The 26,943-nt window shown below is 43.3% G+C and overlaps 14 non-coding genes across 14 annotated transcripts; all 14 read left to right on the top strand.

Moving 5' to 3' along the window:
• Positions 1-228: 228 nt before the first annotated feature.
• TRNAL-CAA (transfer RNA leucine (anticodon CAA)) lies at positions 229-350 on the top strand. The gene is made up of 2 exons: positions 229-266; positions 305-350. It is a non-coding gene; the product is annotated as a tRNA-Leu (tRNA).
• Positions 351-5,884: 5,534 nt separating this feature from the next.
• On the top strand, positions 5,885-6,006 carry TRNAL-CAA (transfer RNA leucine (anticodon CAA)). The gene is made up of 2 exons: positions 5,885-5,922; positions 5,961-6,006. It is a non-coding gene; the product is annotated as a tRNA-Leu (tRNA).
• Positions 6,007-6,261: 255 nt separating this feature from the next.
• TRNAL-CAA (transfer RNA leucine (anticodon CAA)) lies at positions 6,262-6,383 on the top strand. Its single transcript has 2 exons — positions 6,262-6,299; positions 6,338-6,383. It is a non-coding gene; the product is annotated as a tRNA-Leu (tRNA).
• Positions 6,384-7,963: 1,580 nt separating this feature from the next.
• Positions 7,964-8,085, top strand: TRNAL-CAA (transfer RNA leucine (anticodon CAA)). The gene is made up of 2 exons: positions 7,964-8,001; positions 8,040-8,085. It is a non-coding gene; the product is annotated as a tRNA-Leu (tRNA).
• A 255-nt stretch (positions 8,086-8,340) lies between these two features.
• Positions 8,341-8,462, top strand: TRNAL-CAA (transfer RNA leucine (anticodon CAA)). The gene is made up of 2 exons: positions 8,341-8,378; positions 8,417-8,462. It is a non-coding gene; the product is annotated as a tRNA-Leu (tRNA).
• Positions 8,463-8,906: 444 nt separating this feature from the next.
• TRNAL-CAA (transfer RNA leucine (anticodon CAA)) lies at positions 8,907-9,028 on the top strand. Its single transcript has 2 exons — positions 8,907-8,944; positions 8,983-9,028. It is a non-coding gene; the product is annotated as a tRNA-Leu (tRNA).
• Positions 9,029-9,283: 255 nt separating this feature from the next.
• TRNAL-CAA (transfer RNA leucine (anticodon CAA)) lies at positions 9,284-9,405 on the top strand. The gene is made up of 2 exons: positions 9,284-9,321; positions 9,360-9,405. It is a non-coding gene; the product is annotated as a tRNA-Leu (tRNA).
• Positions 9,406-11,546: 2,141 nt separating this feature from the next.
• Positions 11,547-11,669, top strand: TRNAL-CAA (transfer RNA leucine (anticodon CAA)). The gene is made up of 2 exons: positions 11,547-11,584; positions 11,624-11,669. It is a non-coding gene; the product is annotated as a tRNA-Leu (tRNA).
• Positions 11,670-18,159: 6,490 nt separating this feature from the next.
• Positions 18,160-18,282, top strand: TRNAL-CAA (transfer RNA leucine (anticodon CAA)). Its single transcript has 2 exons — positions 18,160-18,197; positions 18,237-18,282. It is a non-coding gene; the product is annotated as a tRNA-Leu (tRNA).
• A 1,574-nt stretch (positions 18,283-19,856) lies between these two features.
• TRNAL-CAA (transfer RNA leucine (anticodon CAA)) lies at positions 19,857-19,979 on the top strand. The gene is made up of 2 exons: positions 19,857-19,894; positions 19,934-19,979. It is a non-coding gene; the product is annotated as a tRNA-Leu (tRNA).
• A 1,574-nt stretch (positions 19,980-21,553) lies between these two features.
• TRNAL-CAA (transfer RNA leucine (anticodon CAA)) lies at positions 21,554-21,676 on the top strand. The gene is made up of 2 exons: positions 21,554-21,591; positions 21,631-21,676. It is a non-coding gene; the product is annotated as a tRNA-Leu (tRNA).
• Positions 21,677-24,003: 2,327 nt separating this feature from the next.
• On the top strand, positions 24,004-24,126 carry TRNAL-CAA (transfer RNA leucine (anticodon CAA)). Its single transcript has 2 exons — positions 24,004-24,041; positions 24,081-24,126. It is a non-coding gene; the product is annotated as a tRNA-Leu (tRNA).
• A 1,385-nt stretch (positions 24,127-25,511) lies between these two features.
• TRNAL-CAA (transfer RNA leucine (anticodon CAA)) lies at positions 25,512-25,634 on the top strand. The gene is made up of 2 exons: positions 25,512-25,549; positions 25,589-25,634. It is a non-coding gene; the product is annotated as a tRNA-Leu (tRNA).
• A 443-nt stretch (positions 25,635-26,077) lies between these two features.
• TRNAL-CAA (transfer RNA leucine (anticodon CAA)) lies at positions 26,078-26,200 on the top strand. The gene is made up of 2 exons: positions 26,078-26,115; positions 26,155-26,200. It is a non-coding gene; the product is annotated as a tRNA-Leu (tRNA).
• Positions 26,201-26,943: the final 743 nt, after the last annotated feature.

Raw genomic sequence — 26,943 nt, 5'->3', positions numbered from 1 at the left:
GAGATGTAATTTTAAAATTTCCAAATTACACTAAACCACGTCAGGATGACCGAGCGGTCTAAGGCGACAGACTCAAGGGTTCTTAGTTTCATTGGTTCACGATGTGAATCTGTGTATTCTGGGCCTCGTTTGAGAGAGTGGGTTCGAATTCCACTTCTGACACGATATGTTATATGAAAATAACTGGAAGAGATGTAATTTTAAAACGTCCAAATTACACAACATCACGTCAGGATGGCCGAGCGGTCTAAGGCGCCAGACTCAAGGGGCTTAGCTTCCTTCGTTCACGATGTGAATCTGTGAATTCTGGTCCTCGTATGAGGGTGTGGGTTCGAATCCCACTTCTGACACGATATGTTTTATGAAAATAACTGGAAGAGATGTAATTTTAAAATTTCCAAATTACACTAAACCACGTCAGGATGACCGAGCGGTCTAAGGCGACAGACTCAAGGGTTCTTAGTTTCATTGGTTCACGATGTCAATCTGTGTGTTCTGGGCCTCGTATGAGGGCGTGGGTTAAATCCCACTTCTGACACGATATGTTTTATGAAAATAACTGGAAGAGATGTAATTTTAAAACGTCCAAATTACACTAAACCACGTCAGGATGACCGAGCGGTCTAAGGCGACAGACTCAAGGGTTCTTAGTTTCATTGGTTCACGATGTGTATCTGTGTATTCCGGTCCTCGTTTGAGGGCGTGGGTTCGAATTCCACTTCTGAAACGATATGTTTTATGAAAATAACTGGAAGAGATGTAATTTTAAAACGTCCAAATTACACAACATCACGTCAGGATGGCCGAGCGCTCTAAGGCGCCAGACTCAAGGGGCTTAGCTTCCTTCGTTCACGATGTGAATCTGTGAATTCTGGTCCTCGTATGAGGGTGTGGGTTCGAATCCCACTTCTGACACGATATGTTTTATGAAAATAACTGGAAGAGATGTAATTTTAAAATTTCCAAATTACACTAAACCACGTCAGGATGACCGAGCGGTCTAAGGCGACAGACTCAAGGGTTCTTAGTTTCATTGGTTCACGATGTGAATCTGTGTGTTCTGGGCCTCGTATGAGGGCGTGGGTTCAAATCCCACTTCTGACACGATATGTTTTATGAAAATAACTGGAAGAGATGTAATTTTAAAACTCTAAATTACACAACATCACGTCAGGATGGCCGAGCGCTCTAAGGCGCCAGACTCAAGGGGCTTAGCTTCCTTCGTTCACGATGTGAATCTGTGAATTCTGGTCCTCGTATGAGGGTGTGGGTTCGAATCCCACTTCTGACACGATATGTTTTATGAAAATAACTGGAAGAGATGTAATTTTAAAATTTCCAAATTACACTAAACCACGTCAGGATGACCGAGCGGTCTAAGGCGACAGACTCAAGGGTTCTTAGTTTCATTGGTTCACGATGTGAATCTGTGTGTTCTGGGCCTCGTATGAGGGCGTGGGTTCAAATCCCACTTCTGACACGATATGTTTTATGAAAATAACTGGAAGAGATGTAATTTTAAAACGTCCAAATTACACAAAATCACGTCAGGATGGCCGAGCGGTCTAAGGCGCAAGACTCAAGGGGCTTAGCTTCCTTCGTTCACGATGTGAATCTGTGAATTCTGGTCCTCGTATGAGGGCGTGGGTTCGAATCCCACTTCTGACACTATATGTTTTATGAAAATAACTGGAAGAGATGTAGTTTTAAAACGTCCAAATTACACTAAACCACGTCAGGATGACCGAGCGGTCTAAGGCGACAGACTCAAGGGTTCTTAGTTTCATTGGTTCACGATGTGAATCTGTGTATTCCGGTCCTCGTTTGAGGGCGTGGGTTCGAATTCCACTTCTGAAACGATATGTTTTATGAAAATAACTGGAAGAGATGTAATTTTAAAACGTCCAAATTACACAACATCACGTCAGGATGGCCGAGCGCTCTAAGGCGCCAGACTCAAGGGGCTTAGCTTCCTTCGTTCACGATGTGAATCTGTGAATTCTGGTCCTCGTATGAGGGTGTGGGTTCGAATCCCACTTCTGACACGATATGTTTTATGAAAATAACTGGAAGAGATGTAATTTTAAAATTTCCAAATTACACTAAACCACGTCAGGATGACCGAGCGGTCTAAGGCGACAGACTCAAGGGTTCTTAGTTTCATTGGTTCACGATGTGAATCTGTGTGTTCTGGGCCTCGTATGAGGGCGTGGGTTCAAATCCCACTTCTGACACGATATGTTTTATGAAAATAACTGGAAGAGATGTAATTTTAAAACGTCCAAATTACACAAAATCACGTCAGGATGGCCGAGCGGTCTAAGGCGCAAGACTCAAGGGGCTTAGCTTCCTTCGTTCACGATGTGAATCTGTGAATTCTGGTACTCGTATGAGGGCGTGGGCTCGAATCCCACTTCTGACACTATATGTTTTATGAAAATAACTGGAAGAGATGTAATTTTAAAACGTCCAAATTACACTAAACCACGTCAGGATGACCGAGCGGTCTAAGGCGACAGACTCAAGGGTTCTTAGTTTCATTGGTTCACGATGTGTATCTGTGTATTCCGGTCCTCGTTTGAGGGCGTGGGTTCGAATTCCACTTCTGAAACGATATGTTTTATGAAAATAACTGGAAGAGATGTAATTTTAAAACGTCCAAATTACACAACATCACGTCAGGATGGCCGAGCGCTCTAAGGCGCCAGACTCAAGGGGCTTATCTTCCTTCGTTCACGATGTGAATCTGTGAATTCTGGTCCTCGTATGAGGGTGTGGGTTCGAATCCCACTTCTGACACGATATGTTTTATGAAAATAACTGGAAGAGATGTAATTTTAAAATTTCCAAATTACACTAAACCACGTCAGGATGACCGAGCGGTCTAAGGCGACAGACTCAAGGGTTCTTAGTTTCATTGGTTCACGATGTGAATCTGTGTGTTCTGGGCCTCGTATGAGGGCGTGGGTTCAAATCCCACTTCTGACACGATATGTTTTATGAAAATAACTGGAAGAGATGTAATTTTAAAACGTCCAAATTACACAAAATCACGTCAGGATGGCCGAGCGGTCTAAGGCGCAAGACTCAAGGGGCTTAGCTTCCTTCGTTCACGATGTGAATCTGTGAATTCTGGTCCTCGTATGAGGGCGTGGGTTCGAATCCCATTTCTGACACTATATGTTTTATGAAAATAACTGGAAGAGATGTAGTTTTAAAACGTCCAAATTACACTAAACCACGTCAGGATGACCGAGCGGTCTAAGGCGACAGACTCAAGGGTTCTTAGTTTCATTGGTTCACGATGTGAATCTGTGTATTCTGGTCCTCGTTTGAGAGAGTGGGTTCGAATTCCACTTCTGACACGATATGTTATATGAAATTAACTGGAAGAGATGTAATTTTAAAACGTAGAAATTACACAACATCACGTCAGGATGGCCGAGCGGTCTAAGGCGCCAGACTCAAGGGGCTTAGCTTCCTTCGTTCACGATGTGTATCTGTGTATTCCGGTCCTCGTTTGAGGGCGTGGGTTCGAATTCCACTTCTGAAACGATATGTTTTATGAAAATAACTGGAAGAGATGTAATTTTAAAATTTCCAAATTACACTAAACCACGTCAGGATGACCGAGCGGTCTAAGGCGACAGACTCAAGGGTTCTTAGTTTCATTGGTTCACGATGTGAATCTGTGTATTCTGGTCCTCGTTTGAGAGAGTGGGTTCGAATCCCACTTCTGACACGATATGTTTTATGAAAATAACTGGAAGAGATGTAATTTTAAAACGTCCAAATTACACAACATCACGTCAGGATGGCCGAGCGCTCTAAGGCGCCAGACTCAAGGGGCTTAGCTTCCTTCGTTCACGATGTGAATCTGTGAATTCCGGTCCTCGTTTGAGGGTGTGGGTTCGAATCCCACTTCTGACACGATATGTTTTATGAAAATAACTGGAAGAGATGTAATTTTAAAATTTCCAAATTACACTAAACCACGTCAGGATGACCGAGCGGTCTAAGGCGACAGACTCAAGGGTTCTTAGTTTCATTGGTTCACGATGTCAATCTGTGTGTTCTGGGCCTCGTATGAGGGCGTGGGTTCGAATCCCACTTCTGACACGATATGTTTTATGAAAATAACTGGAAGAGATGTAATTTTAAAACGTCCAAATTACACAAAACCATGTCATGATTGCCGAGCTGTCTAAGGCTACAGATTCAAGGGTTCTTAGTTTCATTGGGTCAAGATGTGAGTCTGTGTATTCTGGTCCTCGTTTGAGAGAGTGGGTTCGAATTCCACTTCTGACACGATATGTTGTATGAAAATAACGGGAAGAGATGTAATTTTAAAACGTCCAAATTACACTAAACCACGTCAGGATGACCGAGCGGTCTAAGGCGACAGACTCAAGGGTTCTTAGTTTCATTGGTTCACGATGTCAATCTGTGTATGCTGGGCCTCGTTTGAGGGCGTGGGTTCGAATCCCACTTCTGACACGATATGTTTTATGAAAATAACGGGAAGAGATGTAATTTTAAAACGTCCAAATTACAGTAAACCACGTCAGGATGACCGAGCGGTCTAAGGCGCAAGACTCAAGGGGCTTAGCTTCCTTCGTTCACGATGTGAATCTGTGTTATTCTGGGCCTCGTATGAGGGCGTGGGTTCGAATCCCACTTCTGAAACGATATGTTTTATGAAAATAACTGGAAGAGATGTAATTTTAAAACTCCAAATTACACAATACACGTCAGGATGACCGAGCGGTCTAAGGCGACAGACTCAAGGGTTCTTAGTTTCATTGGTTCACGATGTGAATCTGTGTATTCTGGTCCTCGTTTGAGAGAGTGGGTTCGAATTCCACTTCTGACACGATATGTTATATGAAAATAACTGGAAGAGATGTAATTTTAAAACGTAGAAATTACACAACATCACGTCAGGATGGCCGAGCGGTTTAAGGCGCAAGACTCAAGGGGCTTAGCTTCCTTCGTTCACGATGTGAATCTGTGTTATTCTGGGCCTCGTATGAGGGCGTGGGTTCGAATCCCACTTCTGACACGATATGTTTTATGAAAATAACTGGAAGAGATGTAATTTTAAAACGTCCAAATTACAGTAAACCACGTCAGGATGACCGAGCGGTCTAAGGCGACAGACTCAAGGGTTCTTAGTTTCATTGGTTCACGATGTCAATCTGTGTATGCTGGGCCTCGTATGAGAGAGTGGGTTCGAATCCCACTTCTGACACGATATGTTTTATGAAAATAACGGGAAGAGATGTAATTTTAAAACGTCCAAATTACACAAAATCACGTCAGGATGGCCGAGCTGTCTAAGGCTACAGATTCAAGGGTTCTTAGTTTCATTGGGTCACGATGTGAATCTGTGTATTCTGGTCCTCGTTTGAGAGAGTGGGTTCGAATTCCACTTCTGACACGATATGTTATATGAAAATAACTGGAAGAGATGTAATTTTAAAACGTCCAAATTACACTAAACCACGTCAGGATGACCGAGCGGTCTAAGGCGACAGACTCAAGGGTTCTTAGTTTCATTGGTTCACGAAGTCAATCTGTGTATGCTGGGCCTCGTATGAGAGAGTGGGTTCGAATCCCACTTCTGACACGATATGTTTTATGAAAATAACGGGAAGAGATGCAATTTTAAAACGTCCAAATTACACAAAATCACGTCAGGATGGCCGAGCGGTCTAAGGCGCCAGACTCAAGGGGCTTAGCTTCCTTCGTTCACGATGTGAATCTGTGTTATTCTGGGCCTCGTATGAGGGCGTGGGTTCGAATCCCACTTCTGAAACGATATGTTTTATGAAAATAACTGGAAGAGATGTAATTTTAAAACGTCCAAATTACACAACATCACGTCAGGATGGCCGAGCGGTCTAAGGCGCCAGACTCAAGGGGCTTAGCTTCCTTCGTTCACGATGTGAATCTGTGAATTCTGGTCCTCGTATGAGGGCGTGGGTTCGAATCCCACTTCTGACACGATATGTTTTATGAAAATAACTGGAAGAGATGTAATTTTAAAACGTCCAAATTACACAATACCATGTCAGGATTGCCGAGCTGTCTAAGGCTACAGATTCAAGGGTTCTTAGTTTCATTGGAACACGATGTGTATCAGTGTATTCCGGTCCTCGTTTGAGGGCGTGGGTTCGAATTCCACTTCTGAAACGATATGTTTTATGAAAATAACTGGAAGAGATGTAATTTTAAAACGTCCAAATTACACAACATCACGTCAGGATGGCCGAGCGGTCTAAGGCGCCAGACTCAAGGGGCTTAGCTTCCTTCGTTCACGATGTGAATCTGTGAATTCTGGTCCTCGTATGAGGGCGTGGGTTCGAATCCCACTTCTGACACGATATGTTTTATGAAAATAACTGGAAGAGATGTAATTTTAAAACGTCCAAATTACACTAAACCACGTCAGGATGAACGAGCGGTCTAAGGCGACAGACTCAAAGGTTCTTAGTTTCATTGGTTCACGATGTCAATCTGTGTGTTCTGGGCCTCGTATGAGGGCGTGGGTTCGAATCCCACTTCTGACACGATATGTTTTATGAAAATAACTGGAAGAGATGTAATTTTAAAACGTCCAAATTACACAAAACCATGTCATGATTGCCGAGCTGTCTAAGGCTACAGATTCAAGGGTTCTTAGTTTCATTGGGTCAAGATGTGAAACTGTGTTATTCTGGGCCTCGTATGAGGGCGTGGGTTCGAATCCCACTTCTGACACGATATGTTTTATGAAAATAACTGGAAGAGATGTAATTTTAAAACGTCCAAATTACAGTAAACCACGTCAGGATGACCGAGCGGTCTAAGGCGACAGACTCAAGGGTTCTTAGTTTCATTGGTTCACGATGTCAATCTGTGTATGCTGGGCCTCGTATGAGAGAGTGGGTTCGAATCCCACTTCTGACACGATATGTTTTATGAAAATAACGGGAAGAGATGTAATTTTAAAACGTCCAAATTACACAAAATCACGTCAGGATGGCCGAGCTGTCTAAGGCTACAGATTCAAGGGTTCTTAGTTTCATTGGTTCACGATGTGAATCTGTGTTATTCTGGGCCTCGTATGAGGGCGTGGGTTCGAATCCCACTTCTGACACGATATGTTTTATGAAAATAACTGGAAGAGATGTAATTTTAAAACGTCCAAATTACAGTAAACCACGTCAGGATGACCGAGCGGTCTAAGGCGACAGACTCAAGGGTTCTTAGTTTCATTGGTTCACGATGTCAATCTGTGTATGCTGGGCCTCGTATGAGAGAGTGGGTTCGAATCCCACTTCTGACACGATATGTTTTATGAAAATAACGGGAAGAGATGTAATTTTAAAACGTCCAAATTACACAAAATCACGTCAGGATGGCCGAGCTGTCTAAGGCTACAGATTCAAGGGTTCTTAGTTTCATTGGGTCACGATGTGAATCTGTGTATTCTGGTCCTCGTTTGAGAGAGTGGGTTCGAATTCCACTTCTGACACGATATGTTATATGAAAATAACTGGAAGAGATGTAATTTTAAAACGTCCAAATTACACTAAACCACGTCAGGATGACCGAGCGGTCTAAGGCGACAGACTCAAGGGTTCTTAGTTTCATTGGTTCACGATGTCAATCTGTGTATGCTGGGCCTCGTATGAGAGAGTGGGTTCGAATCCCACTTCTGACACGATATGTTTTATGAAAATAACGGGAAGAGATGTAATTTTAAAACGTCCAAATTACACAAAATCACGTCAGGATGGCCGAGCGGTCTAAGGCGCCAGACTCAAGGGGCTTAGCTTCCTTCGTTCACGATGTGAATCTGTGTTATTCTGGGCCTCGTATGAGGGCGTGGGTTCGAATCCCACTTCTGAAACGATATGTTTTATGAAAATAACTGGAAGAGATGTAATTTTAAAACGTCCAAATTACACAACATCACGTCAGGATGGCCGAGCGGTCTAAGGCGCCAGACTCAAGGGGCTTAGCTTCCTTCGTTCACGATGTGAATCTGTGAATTCTGGTCCTCGTATGAGGGCGTGGGTTCGAATCCCACTTCTGACACGATATGTTTTATGAAAATAACTGGAAGAGATGTAATTTTAAAACGTCCAAATTACACAATACCATGTCAGGATTGCCGAGCTGTCTAAGGCTACAGATTCAAGGGTTCTTAGTTTCATTGGAACACGATGTGTATCAGTGTATTCCGGTCCTCGTTTGAGGGCGTGGGTTCGAATTCCACTTCTGAAACGATATGTTTTATGAAAATAACTGGAAGAGATGTAATTTTAAAACGTCCAAATTACACAACATCACGTCAGGATGGCCGAGCGGTCTAAGGCGCCAGACTCAAGGGGCTTAGCTTCCTTCGTTCACGATGTGAATCTGTGAATTCTGGTCCTCGTATGAGGGCGTGGGTTCGAATCCCACTTCTGACACGATATGTTTTATGAAAATAACTGGAAGAGATGTAATTTTAAAACGTCCAAATTACACTAAACCACGTCAGGATGAACGAGCGGTCTAAGGCGACAGACTCAAAGGTTCTTAGTTTCATTGGTTCACGATGTCAATCTGTGTGTTCTGGGCCTCGTATGAGGGCGTGGGTTCGAATCCCACTTCTGACACGATATGTTTTATGAAAATAACTGGAAGAGATGTAATTTTAAAACGTCCAAATTACACAAAATCACGTCAGGATGGCCGAGCGGTCTAAGGCGCCAGACTCAAGGGGCTTAGCTTCCTTCGTTCACGATGTGAATCTGTGTTATTCTGGGCCTCGTATGAGGGCGTGGGTTCGAATCCCACTTCTGAAACGATATGTTTTATGAAAATAACTGGAAGAGATGTAATTTTAAAACGTCCAAATTACACAACATCACGTCAGGATGGCCGAGCGGTCTAAGGCGCCAGACTCAAGGGGCTTAGCTTCCTTCGTTCACGATGTGAATCTGTGAATTCTGGTCCTCGTATGAGGGCGTGGGTTCGAATCCCACTTCTGACACGATATGTTTTATGAAAATAACTGGAAGAGATGTAATTTTAAAACGTCCAAATTACACAATACCATGTCAGGATTGCCGAGCTGTCTAAGGCTACAGATTCAAGGGTTCTTAGTTTCATTGGAACACGATGTGTATCAGTGTAATCCGGTCCTCGTTTGAGGGCGTGGGTTCGAATTCCACTTCTGAAACGATATGTTTTATGAAAATAACTGGAAGAGATGTAATTTTAAAACGTCCAAATTACACAACATCACGTCAGGATGGCCGAGCGGTCTAAGGCGCCAGACTCAAGGGGCTTAGCTTCCTTCGTTCACGATGTGAATCTGTGAATTCTGGTCCTCGTATGAGGGCGTGGGTTCGAATCCCACTTCTGACACGATACGTTTTATGAAAATAACTGGAAGAGATGTAATTTTAAAACGTCCAAATTACACTAAACCACGTCAGGATGAACGAGCGGTCTAAGGCGACAGACTCAAAGGTTCTTAGTTTCATTGGTTCACGATGTCAATCTGTGTGTTCTGGGCCTCGTATGAGGGCGTGGGTTCGCATCCCACTTCTGACACGATATGTTTTATGAAAATAACTGGAAGAGATGTAATTTTAAAACGTCCAAATTACACAAAACCATGTCAGGATTGCCGAGCTGTCTAAGGCTACAGATTCAAGGGTTCTTAGTTTCATTGGGTCACGATGTGAATCTGTGTATTCTGGTCCTCGTTTGAGAGAGTGGGTTCGAATTCCACTTCTGACACGATATGTTTTATGAAAATAACGGGAAGAGATGTAGTTTTAAAACGTCCAAATTACACAAAATCACGTCAGGATGGCCGAGCGGTCTAAGGCGCCAGGCTCAAGGGGCTTAGCTTCCTTCGTTCACGATGTGAAACTGTGTTATTCTGGGCCTCGTATGAGGGCGTGGGTTCGAATCCCACTTCTGACACGATATGTTTTTTGAAAATAACTAGAAGAGATGTAATTTTAAAACGTAGAAATTACACAACATCACGTTAGGATGGCCGAGCGGTCTAAGGCGCCAGACTCAAGGGGCTTAGCTTCCTTCGTTCACGATGTGAATCTGTGTTATTCTGGGCCTCGTATGAGGGCGTGGGTTCGAATCCCACTTCTGACACGATATGTTTTATGAAAATTACTGGAATAGATGTAATTTTAAAACGTCCAAATTACACAATACCATGTCAGGATTGCCGAGCTGTCTAAGGCTACAGATTCAAGGGTTCTTAGTTTCATTGGAACACGATGTGTATCTGTGTATTCCGGTCCTCGTTTGAGAGCGTGGGTTCGAATTCCACTTCTGAAACGATATGTTTTATGAAAATAACTGGAAGAGATGTAATTTTAAAACGTCCAAATTACACAACATCACGTCAGGATGGCCGAGCGCTCTAAGGCGCCAGACTCAAGGGGCTTAGCTTCCTTCGTTCACGATGTGAATCTGTGAATTCTGTTCCTCGTATGAGGGCGTGGGTTCGAATCCCACTTCTGACACGATATGTTTTATGAAAATAACTGGAAGAGATGTAATTTTAAAACGTCCAAATTACACTAAACCACGTTAGGATGACCGAGCGGTCTAAGGCGACAGACTCAAGGGTTCTTAGTTTCATTGGTTCACGATGTCAATCTGTGTGTTCTGGGCCTCGTATGAGGGCGTGGGTTCGACTCCCACTTCTGACACGATATGTTTTATGAAAATAACTGGAAGAGATGTAATTTTAAAACGTCCAAATTACACAAAACCATGTCAGGATTGCCGAGCGGTCTAAGGCTACAGATTCAAGGGTTCTTAGTTTCATTGGTTCACGATGTCAATCTGTGTATGCTGGGCCTCGTATGAGAGAGTGGGTTCGAATCCCACTTCTGACACGATATGTTTTATGAAAATAACGGGAAGAGATGTAATTTTAAAACGTCCAAATTACACAAAATCACGTCAGGATGGCCGAGCGGTCTAAGGCGCCAGGCTCAAGGGGCTTAGCTTCCTTCGTTCACGATGTGAATCTGTGTTATTCTGGGCCTCGTATGAGGGCGTGGGTTCGAATCCCACTTCTGAAACGATATGTTTTATGAAAATAACTGGAAGAGATGTAATTTTAAAACGTCCAAGTTACACAACATCAAGTCAGGATGGCCGAGCGGTCTAAGGCGCCAGACTCAAGGGGCTTAGCTTCCTTCGTTCACGATGTGAATCTGTGAATTCTGTTCCTCGTATGAGGGCGTGGGTTCGAATCCCACTTCTGACACGATATGTTTTATGAAAATAACTGGAAGAGATGTAATTTTAAAACTCCAAATTACACAATTCACGTCAGGATGACCGAGCGGTCTAAGGCGACAGACTCAAGGGTTCTTAGTTTCATTGGTTCACGATGTGAATCTGTGTATTCTGGTCCTCGTTTGAGAGAGTGGGTTCGAATTCCACTTCTGACACGATATGTTATATGAAAATAACTGGAAGAGATGTAATTTTAAAACGTAGAAATTACACAACATCACGTCAGGATGGCCGAGCGGTCTAAGGCGCCAGACTCAAGGGGCTTAGCTTCCTTCGTTCACGATGTGAATCTGTGTTATTCTGGGCCTCGTATGAGGGCGTGGGTTCGAATCCCACTTCTGACACGATATGTTTTATGAAAATAACTGGAAGAGATGTAATTTTAAAACGTCCAAATTACACAAAACCATGTCAGGATTGCCGAGCTGTCTAAGGCTACAGATTCAAGGGTTCTTAGTTTCATTGGGTCACGATGTGAATCTGTGTATTCTGGTCCTCGTTTGAGAGAGTGGGTTCGAATTCCACTTCTGACACGATATGTTTTATGAAAATAACGGGAAGAGATGTAGTTTTAAAACGTCCAAATTACACAAAATCACGTCAGGATGGCCGAGCGGTCTAAGGCGCCAGGCTCAAGGGGCTTAGCTTCCTTCGTTCACGATGTGAAACTGTGTTATTCTGGGCCTCGTATGAGGGCGTGGGTTCGAATCCCACTTCTGACACGATATGTTTTTTGAAAATAACTAGAAGAGATGTAATTTTAAAACGTAGAAATTACACAACATCACGTTAGGATGGCCGAGCGGTCTAAGGCGCCAGACTCAAGGGGCTTAGCTTCCTTCGTTCACGATGTGAATCTGTGTTATTCTGGGCCTCGTATGAGGGCGTGGGTTCGAATCCCACTTCTGACACGATATGTTTTATGAAAATTACTGGAATAGATGTAATTTTAAAACGTCCAAATTACACAATACCATGTCAGGATTGCCGAGCTGTCTAAGGCTACAGATTCAAGGGTTCTTAGTTTCATTGGAACACGATGTGTATCTGTGTATTCCGGTCCTCGTTTGAGAGCGTGGGTTCGAATTCCACTTCTGAAACGATATGTTTTATGAAAATAACTGGAAGAGATGTAATTTTAAAACGTCCAAATTACACAACATCACGTCAGGATGGCCGAGCGCTCTAAGGCGCCAGACTCAAGGGGCTTAGCTTCCTTCGTTCACGATGTGAATCTGTGAATTCTGTTCCTCGTATGAGGGCGTGGGTTCGAATCCCACTTCTGACACGATATGTTTTATGAAAATAACTGGAAGAGATGTAATTTTAAAACGTCCAAATTACACTAAACCACGTTAGGATGACCGAGCGGTCTAAGGCGACAGACTCAAGGGTTCTTAGTTTCATTGGTTCACGATGTCAATCTGTGTGTTCTGGGCCTCGTATGAGGGCGTGGGTTCGACTCCCACTTCTGACACGATATGTTTTATGAAAATAACTGGAAGAGATGTAATTTTAAAACGTCCAAATTACACAAAACCATGTCAGGATTGCCGAGCGGTCTAAGGCTACAGATTCAAGGGTTCTTAGTTTCATTGGTTCACGATGTCAATCTGTGTATGCTGGGCCTCGTATGAGAGAGTGGGTTCGAATCCCACTTCTGACACGATATGTTTTATGAAAATAACGGGAAGAGATGTAATTTTAAAACGTCCAAATTACACAAAATCACGTCAGGATGGCCGAGCGGTCTAAGGCGCCAGGCTCAAGGGGCTTAGCTTCCTTCGTTCACGATGTGAAACTGTGTTATTCTGGGCCTCGTATGAGGGCGTGGGTTCGAATCCCACTTCTGACACGATATGTTTTTTGAAAATAACTGGAAGAGATGTAAGTTTAAAACGTCCAAGTTGCACAACATCAAGTCAGGATGACCGAGCGGTCTAAGGCGACAGACTCAATGGTTCTTAGTTTCATTGGTTCACGATGTGAATCTGTGTATTCTGGTCCTCGTTTGAGAGAGTGGGTTCGAATTCCACTTCTGACACGATATGTTATATGAAAATAACTGGAAGAGATGTAATTTTAAAACGTAGAAATTACACAACATCACGTCAGGATGGCCGAGCGGTCTAAGGCGCAAGACTCAAGGGGCTTAGCTTCCTTCGTTCACGATGTGAATCTGTGTTATTCTGGGCCTCGTATGAGGGCGTGGGTTCGAATCCCACTTCTGACACGATATGTTTAATGAAAATAACTGGAAGAGATGTAATTTTAAAACGTCCAAATTACACAAAACCATGTCAGGATTGCCGAGCTGTCTAAGGCTACAGATTCAAGGGTTCTTAGTTTCATTGGGTCACGATGTGAATCTGTGTATTCTGGTCCTCGTTTGAGAGAGTGGGTTCGAATTCCACTTCTGACACGATATGTTATATGAAAATAACTGGAAGAGATGTAATTTTAAAACGTCCAAATTACACTAAACCACGTCAGGATGACCGAGCGGTCTAAGGCGACAGACTCAAGGGTTCTTAGTTTCATTGGTTCACGATGTCAATCTGTGTATGCTGGGCCTCGTATGAGAGAGTGGGTTCGAATCCCACTTCTGACACGATATGTTTTATGAAAATAACGGGAAGAGATGTAATTTTAAAACGTCCAAATTACACAAAATCACGTCAGGATGGCCGAGCGGTCTAAGGCGCCAGGCTCAAGGGGCTTAGCTTCCTTCGTTCACGATGTGAAACTGTGCTATTCTGGGCCTCGTATGAGGGCGTGGGTTCGAATCCCACTTCTGACACGATATGTTTTATGAAAATTACTGGAATAGATGTAATTTTAAAACGTCCAAATTACACAATACCATGTCAGGATTGCCGAGCTGTCTAAGGCTACAGATTCAAGGGTTCTTAGTTTCATTGGAACACGATGTGTATCTGTGTATTCCGGTCCTCGTTTGAGGGCGTGGGTTCGAATTCCACTTCTGAAACGATATGTTTTATGAAAATAACTGGAAGAGATGTAATTTTAAAACGTCCAAATTACACAAAACCATGTCAGGATTGCCGAGCTGTCTAAGGCTACAGATTCAAGGGTTCTTAGTTTCATTGGGTCACGATGTGAATCTGTGTATTCTGGTCCTCGTTTGAGAGAGTGGGTTCGAATTCCACTTCTGACACGATATGTTTTATGAAAATAACGGGAAGAGATGTAGTTTTAAAACGTCCAAATTACACAAAATCACGTCAGGATGGCCGAGCGGTCTAAGGCGCCAGGCTCAAGGGGCTTAGCTTCCTTCGTTCACGATGTGAAACTGTGTTATTCTGGGCCTCGTATGAGGGCGTGGGTTCGAATCCCACTTCTGACACGATATGTTTTTTGAAAATAACTAGAAGAGATGTAATTTTAAAACGTAGAAATTACACAACATCACGTTAGGATGGCCGAGCGGTCTAAGGCGCCAGACTCAAGGGGCTTAGCTTCCTTCGTTCACGATGTGAATCTGTGTTATTCTGGGCCTCGTATGAGGGCGTGGGTTCGAATCCCACTTCTGACACGATATGTTTTATGAAAATTACTGGAATAGATGTAATTTTAAAACGTCCAAATTACACAATACCATGTCAGGATTGCCGAGCTGTCTAAGGCTACAGATTCAAGGGTTCTTAGTTTCATTGGAACACGATGTGTATCTGTGTATTCCGGTCCTCGTTTGAGAGCGTGGGTTCGAATTCCACTTCTGAAACGATATGTTTTATGAAAATAACTGGAAGAGATGTAATTTTAAAACGTCCAAATTACACAACATCACGTCAGGATGGCCGAGCGCTCTAAGGCGCCAGACTCAAGGGGCTTAGCTTCCTTCGTTCACGATGTGAATCTGTGAATTCTGTTCCTCGTATGAGGGCGTGGGTTCGAATCCCACTTCTGACACGATATGTTTTATGAAAATAACTGGAAGAGATGTAATTTTAAAACGTCCAAATTACACTAAACCACGTCAGGATGACCGAGCGGTCTAAGGCGACAGACTCAAGGGTTCTTAGTTTTATTGGTTCACGATGTCAATCTGTGTGTTCTGGGCCTCGTATGAGGGCGTGGGTTCGAATCCCACTTCTGACACGATATGTTTTATGAAAATAACTGGAAGAGATGTAATTTTAAAACGTCCAAATTACACTAAACCACGTTAGGATGACCGAGCGGTCTAAGGCGACAGACTCAAGGGTTCTTAGTTTCATTGGTTCACGATGTCAATCTGTGTGTTCTGGGCCTCGTATGAGGGCGTGGGTTCGACTCCCACTTCTGACACGATATGTTTTATGAAAATAACTGGAAGAGATGTAAGTTTAAAACGTCCAAATTACACAAAACCATGTCAGGATTGCCGAGCGGTCTAAGGCTACAGATTCAAGGGTTCTTAGTTTCATTGGTTCACGATGTCAATCTGTGTATGCTGGGCCTCGTATGAGAGAGTGGGTTCGAATCCCACTTCTGACACGATATGTTTTATGAAAATAACGGGAAGAGATGTAATTTTAAAACGTCCAAATTACACAAAATCACGTCAGGATTGCCGAGCTGTCTAAGGCTACAGATTCAAGGGTTCTTAGTTTCATTGGGTCACGATGTGAATCTGTGTATTCTGGTCCTCGTTTGAGAGAGTGGGTTCGAATTCCACTTCTGACACGATATGTTATATGAAAATAACTGGAAGAGATGTAATTTTAAAACGTCCAAATTACACTAAACCACGTCAGGATGACCGAGCGGTCTAAGGCGACAGACTCAAGGGTTCTTAGTTTCATTGGTTCACGATGTCAATCTGTGTATGCTGGGCCTCGTATGAGAGAGTGGGTTCGAATTCCACTTCTGACACGATATGTTTAATGAAAATAACTGGAAGAGATGTAATTTTAAAACGTCCAAATTACACAAAACCATGTCAGGATTGCCGAGCTGTCTAAGGCTACAGATTCAAGGGTTCTTAGTTTCATTGGGTCACGATGTGAATCTGTGTATTCTGGTCCTCGTTTGAGAGAGTGGGTTCGAATTCCACTTCTGACACGATATGTTATATGAAAATAACTGGAAGAGATGTAATTTTAAAACGTCCAAATTACACTAAACCACGTCAGGATGACCGAGCGGTCTAAGGCGACAGACTCAAGGGTTCTTAGTTTCATTGGTTCACGATGTCAATCTGTGTATGCTGGGCCTCGTATGAGAGAGTGGGTTCGAATCCCACTTCTGACACGATATGTTTTATGAAAATAACGGGAAGAGATGTAATTTTAAAACGTCCAAATTACACAAAATCACGTCAGGATGGCCGAGCGGTCTAAGGCGCCAGGCTCAAGGGGCTTAGCTTCCTTCGTTCACGATGTGAAACTGTGTTATTCTGGGCCTCGTATGAGGGCGTGGGTTCGAATCCCACTTCTGACACGATATGTTTTATGAAAATTACTGGAATAGATGTAATTTTAAAACGTCCAAATTACACAATACCATGTCAGGATTGCCGAGCTGTCTAAGGCTACAGATTCAAGGGTTCTTAGTTTCATTGGAACACGATGTGTATCTGTGTATTCCGGTCCTCGTTTGAGGGCGTGGGTTCGAATTCCACTTCTGAAACGATATGTTTTATGAAAATAACTGGAAGAGATGTAATTTTAAAACGTCCAAATTACACAAAACCATGTCAGGATTGCCGAGCTGTCTAAGGCTACAGATTCAAGGGTTCTTAGTTTCATTGGGTCACGATGTGAATCTGTGTATTCTGGTCCTCGTTTGAGAGAGTGGGTTCGAATTCCACTTCTGACACGATATGTTTTATGAAAATAACGGGAAGAGATGTAGTTTTAAAACGTCCAAATTACACAAAATCACGTCAGGATGGCCGAGCGGTCTAAGGCGCCAGGCTCAAGGGGCTTAGCTTCCTTCGTTCACGATGTGAAACTGTGTTATTCTGGGCCTCGTATGAGGGCGTGGGTTCGAATCCCACTTCTGACACGATATGTTTTTTGAAAATAACTAGAAGAGATGTAATTTTAAAACGTAGAAATTACACAACATCACGTTAGGATGGCCGAGCGGTCTAAGGCGCCAGACTCAAGGGGCTTAGCTTCCTTCGTTCACGATGTGAATCTGTGTTATTCTGGGCCTCGTATGAGGGCGTGGGTTCGAATCCCACTTCTGACACGATATGTTTTATGAAAATTACTGGAATAGATGTAATTTTAAAACGTCCAAATTACACAATACCATGTCAGGATTGCCGAGCTGTCTAAGGCTACAGATTCAAGGGTTCTTAGTTTCATTGGAACACGATGTGTATCTGTGTATTCCGGTCCTCGTTTGAGAGCGTGGGTTCGAATTCCACTTCTGAAGCGATATGTTTTATGAAAATAACTGGAAGAGATGTAATTTTAAAACGTCCAAATTACACTAAACCACGTTAGGATGACCGAGCGGTCTAAGGCGACAGACTCAAGGGTTCTTAGTTTCATTGGTTCACGATGTCAATCTGTGTGTTCTGGGCCTCGTATGAGGGCGTGGGTTCGACTCCCACTTCTGACACGATATGTTTTATGAAAATAACTGGAAGAGATGTAAGTTTAAAACGTCCAAATTACACAAAACCATGTCAGGATTGCCGAGCGGTCTAAGGCTACAGATTCAAGGGTTCTTAGTTTCATTGGTTCACGATGTCAATCTGTGTATGCTGGGCCTCGTATGAGAGAGTGGGTTCGAATCCCACTTCTGACACGATATGTTTTATGAAAATAACGGGAAGAGATGTAATTTTAAAACGTCCAAATTACACAAAATCACGTCAGGATGGCCGAGCGGTCTAAGGCGCCAGGCTCAAGGGGCTTAGCTTCCTTCGTTCACGATGTGAAACTGTGTTATTCTGGACCTCGTATGAGGGCGTGGGTTCGAATCCCACTTCTGACACGATATGTTTTATGAAAATTACTGGAATAGATGTAATTTTAAAACGTCCAAATTACACAATACCATGTCAGGATTGCCGAGCTGTCTAAGGCTACAGATTCAAGGGTTCTTAGTTTCATTGGAACACGATGTGTATCTGTGTATTCCGGTCCTCGTTTGAGGGCGTGGGTTCGAATTCCACTTCTGAAACGATATGTTTTATGAAAATAACTGGAAGAGATGTAATTTTAAAACGTCCAAATTACACAACATCACGTCAGGATGGCCGAGCGCTCTAAGGCGCCAGACTCAAGGGGCTTAGCTTCCTTCGTTCACGATGTGAATCTGTGAATTCTGGTCCTAGTATGAGGGCGTGGGTTCGAATCCCACTTCTGACACGATATGTTTTATGAAAATAACTGGAAGAGATGTAATTTTAAAACGTCCAAATTACACTAAACCACGTCAGGATGACCGAGCGGTCTAAGGCGACAGACTCAAGGGTTCTTAGTTTTATTGGTTCACGATGTCAATCTGTGTGTTCTGGGCCTCGTATGAGGGCGTGGGTTCGAATCCCACTTCTGACACGATATGTTTTATGAAAATAACTGGAAGAGATGTAATTTTAAAACGTCCAAATTACACTAAACCACGTCAGGATGACCGAGCGGTCTAAGGCGACAGACTCAAGGGTTCTTAGTTTCATTGGTTCACGATGTCAATCTGTGTGTTCTGGGCCTCGTATGAGGGCGTGGGTTCGACTCCCACTTCTGACACGATATGTTTTATGAAAATAACTGGAAGAGATGTAATTTTAAAACGTCCAAATTACACAAAACCATGTCAGGATTGCCGAGCGGTCTAAGGCTACAGATTCAAGGGTTCTTAGTTTCATTGGTTCACGATGTCAATCTGTGTATGCTGGGCCTCGTATGAGAGAGTGGGTTCGAATCCCACTTCTGACACGATATGTTTTATGAAAATAACGGGAAGAGATGTAATTTTAAAACGTCCAAATTACACAAAATCACGTCAGGATGGCCGAGCGGTCTAAGGCGCCAGGCTCAAGGGGCTTAGCTTCCTTCGTTCACGATGTGAAACTGTGTTATTCTGGGCCTCGTATGAGGGCGTGGGTTCGAATCCCACTTCTGACACGATATGTTTTTTGAAAATAACTGGAAGAGATGTAAGTTTAAAACGTCCAAGTTACACAACATCAAGTCAGGATGGCCGAGCGGTCTAAGGCGCCATACTCAAGGGGCTTAGCTTCCTTCGTTCACGATGTGAATCTGTGAATTCTGTTCCTCGTATGAGGGCGTGGGTTCTAATCCCACTTCTGACACGATATGTTTTATGAAAATAACTGGAAGAGATGTAATTTTAAAACTCCAAATTACACAATTCACGTCAGGATGACCGAGCGGTCTAAGGCGACAGACTCAAGGGTTCTTAGTTTCATTGGTTCACGATGTGAATCTGTGTATTCTGGTCCTCGTTTGAGAGAGTGGGTTCGAATTCCGCTTCTGACACGATATGCTATGTGAAAATAACTGGAAGAGATGTAATTTTAAAACGTAGAAATTACACAACATCACGTCAGGATGGCCGAGCGGTCTAAGGCGCCAGACTCAAGGGGCTTAGCTTCCTTCGTTCACGATGTGAATCTGTGTTATTCTGGGCCTCGTATGAGGGCGTGGGTTCGAATCCCACTTCTGACACGATATGTTTTATGAAAATTACTGGAATAGATGTAATTTTAAAACGTCCAAATTACACAATACCATGTCAGGATTGCCGAGCTGTCTAAGGCTACAGATTCAAGGGTTCTTAGTTTCATTGGAACACGATGTGTATCTGTGTATTCCGGTCCTCGTTTGAGGGCGTGGGTTCGAATTCCACTTCTGAAACGATATGTTTTATGAAAATAACTGGAAGAGATGTAATTTTAAAACGTCCAAATTACACAACATCACGTCAGGATGGCCGAGCGCTCTAAGGCGCCAGACTCAAGGGGCTTAGCTTCCTTCGTTCACGATGTGAATCTGTGAATTCTGGTCCTAGTATGAGGGCGTGGGTTCGAATCCCACTTCTGACACGATATGTTTTATGAAAATAACTGGAAGAGATGTAATTTTAAAACGTCCAAATTACACTAAACCACGTCAGGATGACCGAGCGGTCTAAGGCGACAGACTCAAGGGTTCTTAGTTTTATTGGTTCACGATGTCAATCTGTGTGTTCTGGGCCTCGTATGAGGGCGTGGGTTCGAATCCCACTTCTGACACGATATGTTTTATGAAAATAACTGGAAGAGATGTAATTTTAAAACGTCCAAATTACACTAAACCACGTCAGGATGACCGAGCGGTCTAAGGCGACAGACTCAAGGGTTCTTAGTTTCATTGGTTCACGATGTCAATCTGTGTGTTCTGGGCCTCGTATGAGGGCGTGGGTTCGACTCCCACTTCTGACACGATATGTTTTATGAAAATAACTGGAAGAGATGTAATTTTAAAACGTCCAAATTACACAAAACCATGTCAGGATTGCCGAGCGGTCTAAGGCTACAGATTCAAGGGTTCTTAGTTTCATTGGTTCACGATGTCAATCTGTGTATGCTGGGCCTCGTATGAGAGAGTGGGTTCGAATCCCACTTCTGACACGATATGTTTTATGAAAATAACGGGAAGAGATGTAATTTTAAAACGTCCAAATTACACAAAATCACGTCAGGATGGCCGAGCGGTCTAAGGCGCCAGGCTCAAGGGGCTTAGCTTCCTTCGTTCACGATGTGAAACTGTGTTATTCTGGGCCTCGTATGAGGGCGTGGGTTCGAATCCCACTTCTGACACGATATGTTTTTTGAAAATAACTGGAAGAGATGTAAGTTTAAAACGTCCAAGTTACACAACATCAAGTCAGGATGGCCGAGCGGTCTAAGGCGCCATACTCAAGGGGCTTAGCTTCCTTCGTTCACGATGTGAATCTGTGAATTCTGTTCCTCGTATGAGGGCGTGGGTTCTAATCCCACTTCTGACACGATATGTTTTATGAAAATAACTGGAAGAGATGTAATTTTAAAACTCCAAATTACACAATTCACGTCAGGATGACCGAGCGGTCTAAGGCGACAGACTCAAGGGTTCTTAGTTTCATTGGTTCACGATGTGAATCTGTGTATTCTGGTCCTCGTTTGAGAGAGTGGGTTCGAATTCCGCTTCTGACACGATATGCTATGTGAAAATAACTGGAAGAGATGTAATTTTAAAACGTAGAAATTACACAACATCACGTCAGGATGGCCGAGCGGTCTAAGGCGCCAGACTCAAGGGGCTTAGCTTCCTTCGTTCACGATGTGAATCTGTGTTATTCTGGGCCTCGTATGAGGGCGTGGGTTCGAATCCCACTTCTGACACGATATGTTTTATGAAAATAACTGGAAGAGATGTAATTTTAAAACGTCCAAATTACACAATACCATGTCAGGATTGCCGAGCTGTCTAAGGCTACAGATTCAAGGGTTCTTAGTTTCATTGGAACACGATGTGTATCTGTGTATTCCGGTCCTCGTTTGAGGGCGTGGGTTCGAATTCCACTTCTGAAACGATATGTTTTATGAAAATAACTGGAAGAGATGTAATTTTAAAACGTCCAAATTACACAACATCACGTCAGGATGGCCGAGCGCTCTAAGGCGCCAGACTCAAGGGGCTTAGCTTTCTTCGTTCACGATGTGAATCTGTGAATTCTGGTCCTCGTATGAGGGTGTGGGTTCGAATCCCACTTCTGACACGATATGTTTTATGAAAATAACTGGAAGAGATGTAATTTTAAAATGTCCAAATTACACTAAACCACGTCAGGATGAACGAGCGGTCTAAGGCGACAGACTCAAGGGTTCTTAGTTTCATTGGTTCACGATGTCAATCTGTGTGTTCTGGGCCTCGTATGAGGGCGTGGGTTCGAATCCCACTTCTGACACGATATGTTTTATGAAAATAACTGGAAGAGATGTAATTTTAAAACGTCCAAATTACACTAAACCACGTCAGGATGACCGAGCGGTCTAAGGCGACAGACTCAAGGGTTCTTAGTTTCATTGGTTCACGATGTCAATCAGTGTGTTCTGGGCCTCGTATGAGGGCGTGGGTTCGACTCCCACTTCTGACACGATATGTTTTATGAAAATAACTGGAAGAGATGTAATTTTAAAACGTCCAAATTACACAAAACCATGTCAGGATTGCCGAGCGGTCTAAGGCTACAGATTCAAGGGTTCTTAGTTTCATTGGTTCACGATGTCAATCTGTGTATGCTGGGCCTCGTATGAGAGAGTGGGTTCGAATCCCACTTCTGACACGATATGTTTTATGAAAATAACGGGAAGAGATGTAATTTTTAAACGTCCAAATTACACAAAATCACGTCAGGATGGCCGAGCGGTCTAAGGCGCCAGGCTCAAGGGGCTTAGCTTCCTTCGTTCACGATGTGAATCTGTGAATTCTGTTCCTCGTATGAGGGCGTGGGTTCTAATCCCACTTCTGACACGATATGTTTTATGAAAATAACTGGAAGAGATGTAATTTTAAAACTCCAAATTACACAATTCACGTCAGGATGACCGAGCGGTCTAAGGCGACAGACTCAAGGGTTCTTAGTTTTATTGGTTCACGATGTCAATCTGTGTGTTCTGGGCCTCGTATGAGGGCGTGGGTTCGAATCCCACTTCTGACACGATATGTTTTATGAAAATAACTGGAAGAGATGTAATTTTAAAACGTCCAAATTACACTAAACCACGTCAGGATGACCGAGCGGTCTAAGGCGACAGACTCAAGGGTTCTTAGTTTCATTGGTTCACGATGTCAATCTGTGTGTTCTGGGCCTCGTATGAGGGCGTGGGTTCGACTCCCACTTCTGACACGATATGTTTTATGAAAATAACTGGAAGAGATGTAATTTTAAAACGTCCAAATTACACAAAACCATGTCAGGATTGCCGAGCGGTCTAAGGCTACAGATTCAAGGGTTCTTAGTTTCATTGGTTCACGATGTCAATCTGTGTATGCTGGGCCTCGTATGAGAGAGTGGGTTCGAATCCCACTTCTGACACGATATGTTTTATGAAAATAACGGGAAGAGATGTAATTTTAAAACGTCCAAATTACACAAAATCACGTCAGGATGGCCGAGCGGTCTAAGGCGCCAGGCTCAAGGGGCTTAGCTTCCTTCGTTCACGATGTGAAACTGTGTTATTCTGGGCCTCGTATGAGGGCGTGGGTTCGAATCCCACTTCTGACACGATATGTTTTTTGAAAATAACTGGAAGAGATGTAAGTTTAAAACGTCCAAGTTACACAACATCAAGTCAGGATGGCCGAGCGGTCTAAGGCGCCATACTCAAGGGGCTTAGCTTCCTTCGTTCACGATGTGAATCTGTGAATTCTGTTCCTCGTATGAGGGCGTGGGTTCTAATCCCACTTCTGACACGATATGTTTTATGAAAATAACTGGAAGAGATGTAATTTTAAAACTCCAAATTACACAATTCACGTCAGGATGACCGAGCGGTCTAAGGCGACAGACTCAAGGGTTCTTAGTTTCATTGGTTCACGATGTGAATCTGTGTATTCTGGTCCTCGTTTGAGAGAGTGGGTTCGAATTCCGCTTCTGACACGATATGCTATGTGAAAATAACTGGAAGAGATGTAATTTTAAAACGTAGAAATTACACAACATCACGTCAGGATGGCCGAGCGGTCTAAGGCGCCAGACTCAAGGGGCTTAGCTTCCTTCGTTCACGATGTGAATCTGTGTTATTCTGGGCCTCGTATGAGGGCGTGGGTTCGAATCCCACTTCTGACACGATATGTTTTATGAAAATAACTGGAAGAGATGTAATTTTAAAACGTCCAAATTACACAATACCATGTCAGGATTGCCGAGCTGTCTAAGGCTACAGATTCAAGGGTTCTTAGTTTCATTGGAACACGATGTGTATCTGTGTATTCCGGTCCTCGTTTGAGGGCGTGGGTTCGAATTCCACTTCTGAAACGATATGTTTTATGAAAATAACTGGAAGAGATGTAATTTTAAAACGTCCAAATTACACAACATCACGTCAGGATGGCCGAGCGCTCTAAGGCGCCAGACTCAAGGGGCTTAGCTTTCTTCGTTCACGATGTGAATCTGTGAATTCTGGTCCTCGTATGAGGGTGTGGGTTCGAATCCCACTTCTGACACGATATGTTTTATGAAAATAACTGGAAGAGATGTAATTTTAAAATGTCCAAATTACACTAAACCACGTCAGGATGAACGAGCGGTCTAAGGCGACAGACTCAAGGGTTCTTAGTTTCATTGGTTCACGATGTCAATCTGTGTGTTCTGGGCCTCGTATGAGGGCGTGGGTTCGAATCCCACTTCTGACACGATATGTTTTATGAAAATAACTGGAAGAGATGTAATTTTAAAACGTCCAAATTACACTAAACCACGTCAGGATGACCGAGCGGTCTAAGGCGACAGACTCAAGGGTTCTTAGTTTCATTGGTTCACGATGTCAATCAGTGTGTTCTGGGCCTCGTATGAGGGCGTGGGTTCGACTCCCACTTCTGACACGATATGTTTTATGAAAATAACTGGAAGAGATGTAATTTTAAAACGTCCAAATTACACAAAACCATGTCAGGATTGCCGAGCGGTCTAAGGCTACAGATTCAAGGGTTCTTAGTTTCATTGGTTCACGATGTCAATCTGTGTATGCTGGGCCTCGTATGAGAGAGTGGGTTCGAATCCCACTTCTGACACGATATGTTTTATGAAAATAACGGGAAGAGATGTAATTTTTAAACGTCCAAATTACACAAAATCACGTCAGGATGGCCGAGCGGTCTAAGGCGCCAGGCTCAAGGGGCTTAGCTTCCTTCGTTCACGATGTGAATCTGTGAATTCTGTTCCTCGTATGAGGGCGTGGGTTCTAATCCCACTTCTGACACGATATGTTTTATGAAAATAACTGGAAGAGATGTAATTTTAAAACTCCAAATTACACAATTCACGTCAGGATGACCGAGCGGTCTAAGGCGACAGACTCAAGGGTTCTTAGTTTCATTGGTTCACGATGTGAATCTGTGTATTCTGGTCCTCGTTTGAGAGAGTGGGTTCGAATTCCGCTTCTGACACGATATGCTATGTGAAAATAACTGGAAGAGATGTAATTTTAAAACGTAGAAATTACACAACATCACGTCAGGATGGCCGAGCGGTCTAAGGCGCCAGACTCAAGGGGCTTAGCTTCCTTCGTTCACGATGTGAATCTGTGTTATTCTGGGCCTCGTATGAGGGCGTGGGTTCGAATCCCACTTCTGACACGATATGTTTTATGAAAATAACTGGAAGAAATGTAATTTTAAAACGTCCAAATTACACAATACCATGTCAGGATTGCCGAGCTGTCTAAGGCTACAGATTCAAGGGTTCTTAGTTTCATTGGAACACGATGTGTATCTGTGTATTCCGGTCCTCGTTTGAGGGCGTGGGTTCGAATTCCACTTCTGAAACCATATGTTTTATGAAAATAACTGGAAGAGATGTAATTTTAAAACGTCCAAATTACACAACATCACGTCAGGATGGCCGAGCGCTCTAAGGCGCCAGAAACAAGGGGCTTAGCTTTCTTCGTTCACGATGTGAATCTGTGAATTCTGGTCCTCGTTTGAGAGAGTGGGTTCGAATTCCGCTTCTGACACGATATGCTATGTGAAAATAACTGGAAGAGATGTAATTTTAAAACGTAGTAATTACACAACATCACGTCAGGATGGCCGAGCGGTCTAAGGCGCCAGACTCAAGGGGCTTAGCTTCCTTCGTTCACGATGTGAAACTGTGTTATTCTGGGCCTCGTATGAGGGCGTGGGTTCGAATCCCACTTCTGACACGATATGTGTTTTGAAAATAACTGGAAGAGATGTAAGTTTAAAACGTCCAAGTTACACAACATCAAGTCAGGATGGCCGAGCGGTCTAAGGCGCCAGACTCAAGGGGCTTAGCTTCCTTCGTTCACGATGTGAATCTGTGAATTCTGTTCCTCGTATGAGGGCGTGGGTTCTAATCCCACTTCTGACACGATATGTTTTATGAAAATAACTGGAAGAGATGTAATTTTAAAACTCCAAATTACACAATTCACGGCAGGATGACCGAGCGGTCTAAGGCGACAGACTCAAGGGTTCTTAGTTTCATTGGTTCACGATGTGAATCTGTGTATTCTGGTCCTCGTTTGAGAGAGTGGGTTCGAATTCCGCTTCTGACACGATATGCTATGTGAAAATAACTGGAAGAGATGTAATTTTAAAACGTAGAAATTACACAACATCACGTCAGGATGGCCGAGCGGTCTAAGGCGCCAGACTCAAGGGGCTTAGCTTCCTTCGTTCACGATGTGAATCTGTGTTATTCTGGGCCTCGTATGAGAGAGTGGGTTCGAATCCCACTTCTGACACGATATGTTTTATGAAAATAACTGGAAGAGATGTAATTTTAAAACGTCCAAATTACACAATACCATGTCAGGATTGCCGAGCTGTCTAAGGCTACAGATTCAAGGGTTCTTAGTTTCATTGGAACACGATGTGTATCTGTGTATTCCGGTCCTCGTTTGAGGGCGTGGGTTCGAATTCC

Source organism: Phalangium opilio, unplaced genomic scaffold (genome assembly GCF_054372755.1).
Source record: "Phalangium opilio isolate 3A_F unplaced genomic scaffold, DU_Popi_V2 ptg000039l_1, whole genome shotgun sequence".
In the NCBI taxonomy this organism is placed as follows: Eukaryota; Metazoa; Arthropoda; class Arachnida; order Opiliones; family Phalangiidae; genus Phalangium; species Phalangium opilio.
This window is presented reverse-complemented; position numbering and strand designations above follow the sequence as displayed.